This window comes from Schistocerca nitens, chromosome 1 (assembly GCF_023898315.1).
Source record: "Schistocerca nitens isolate TAMUIC-IGC-003100 chromosome 1, iqSchNite1.1, whole genome shotgun sequence".
Taxonomy (NCBI): Eukaryota; Metazoa; Arthropoda; class Insecta; order Orthoptera; family Acrididae; genus Schistocerca; species Schistocerca nitens.
Genome location: NC_064614.1, coordinates 598,333,344 through 598,335,814, shown reverse-complemented (window position 1 = coordinate 598,335,814; position 2,471 = coordinate 598,333,344).

Below are 2,471 nucleotides of genomic sequence, written 5' to 3'. Positions count from 1 at the left end.
CTGGCACTTAGGCGTACCCTCCGATGCCATCCGTACAAAATCCATCGGCATCATGAACTGTTACCTGGTGATTTAGTGGAGCGGAGGGCATTTGCGGTGTGGGCGCTTCAAAAGATGGCGGAAGATGACGATTGGTTGAGTAACTTGTTGTGGACCTACGAAACTCATTTCACGCTCCGAGAGTCTGTCAACGATCACAACTGCAGAATTTGGGCTACCGAAAATCCTAGAACTGTCGTGGAAACTCCATTGCACGACGAGAAAGTCACGGTATGGGTTGGATTTACCACATCTACCGTTATCGGGCCTTTTTTCTTCGAGGAAATCCGTGATTCTGGTTTTGTAACTGCTACCGTGACGGGTGAGAGGTACGCCGATATGTTACAGAATCGCATCATCCCCAGCCTGGCTGATAAACACCTGCTGGAACATACGATGTTTATGCAGGATGGCGCTCCGCCCCATATTGCTAGACGCGTGAAAGGTCTCTTGCGTGCGTCGTTTGTTGATGATCGTGTGCTCAGCCGCAACTTTCGTTATGCTTGGCCTCCCAGGTCCCCAGACCTCAGTCCGTGCGATTATTGGCTTTGGGGTTATCTCAAGTCGCAAGTGTATCGTGATCGACCGACATCTCTAGGGATGCTGAAAGACAACATCCGACGCCAATGCCTCACCATAACTCCAGACATGCTTTACAGTGCTGTTCACAACATTATTCCTCGACTACAGCTATTGTTGAGGAATGATGTTGGACATATTGAGCATTTCCTGTACAGTACATCATCTTTGCTTTGTCTTACTTTGTTATGCTAATTATTGCTATTCTGATCAGATGAAGCGCCATCTGTCGGACATTTTTTGAACTTCTGTATTCTTTTGGTTCTAATAAAACCCCATGTCATTCCAAGCATGTGTATCAATTTGTACCTCTCTATCTACATTATTCCGTGATTTATTCAGTTTTAAAATTTATACTGACTTTTTGATCACCGGTACTTGCATTGGATCCTATGAATACGTCTTTTAATGATTACAGCTACTGGCGAATAATATTCACGCCACTCTCATATCTCGAAACAAGTTACCTTTTTCGAATCTATTTGCTACAGCAAAATTCCAACGCAGTTTTAGTTCCTCTGCAGCCTGTAACTGTTCCTCAGTCTCTGCCCCAGCCTCCCTGCAGCTTCGTCCATGTGATCATTCCAATTTAAGTTGGAACTGAACGAAAGTCAGGTAGCGCTATATCCACCACCTTCTGCAACCCGTATAGAAACAGTTTGAGCTGAGTTAATATAACAAGACCGTCTTTTGGCCACCCAGTAGAAATGGGAACATGTTATCGTAGCTCCACCAACGAAGCTAATCACGGAAGGATTTTACACCGGCAACATACATTACTTGTAAGGACAGCACTATTAAAAACATGATCACAAGGACTATGTTACCGTCGCCATTCATAAAAAAGCGGTCTTGGTTCTACGGATACACACAAGAGTCGCTGATAGTGTTACACTTTCTGATAGAAATGCTGTATGCGATTTGGAATCAAGACTTTCCATTCAGCCACATACCTGCGTTGGACCCTATCGAGATGGAGATTACAGCCACTAGTGAATCATATTGGTGGTACTCTCATATCTCTAAACGAGTCACCTTTTCCGAACGTATCTGCTACAATAAAATTCCGACGTTGTTTTAGATAGCCCCTATGCATCTTGTAACTGCTCCTCAATTTCTTCCCCGCCATCTCTGCAATTTTGTGCATGCGATCGTTCTAATTTAAGTCATAACTGAGCAGAGGTTGGAGGGTACTGTATCTACCACATTCTGCAACACATGTAGAAACAGTGAGCTGAGTTAATGCGACCGTTTTTTGACCATTCAATGGAAATGGGAACATGCTATCATAGCTCCACCAACCGGGTACGACGCGTAAGGCCAGCACCAAACGAAATGTCCAAATATCCAAATGTGTGTGAATTCCTAAGGGGCCAAACTCCTGAGGTCATCGGTCCCTAGACTTATACAATACTTAAACTAACTTATGCTAAGAACAACACACACACCCATGCCCGAAGGAGGACTCGAACCTCCGGTGGGAGGGGCTGCACAATCTGTGACATGGCACCTCAAACTGCATGGCCACCAAACGAAATCTGCTCCTGCAACACAAGGTAGATAAAAGGGAGAACGAACGGTGGTGTTTCTTATTGGGAAAATTAGGAAGATTCCACATCATATAGGTACTGCAGTCCGAAGGAGATGTGCATCCCTCAGGCTCCATTCACGTCTATCACCCACACATCCTATCATCGTTATTCTGTACCATCCAAAAGAAAAAAAATTACGAATTATAAAAGCTCCGCTAACTCTATTTGATGTAGAACTAGATAAGACTTCTACCACATCTCTCTCTTCCGATATATCGAAAACAAATACTGTCTGCATGCTGGCATCGAGCATATGTGGCG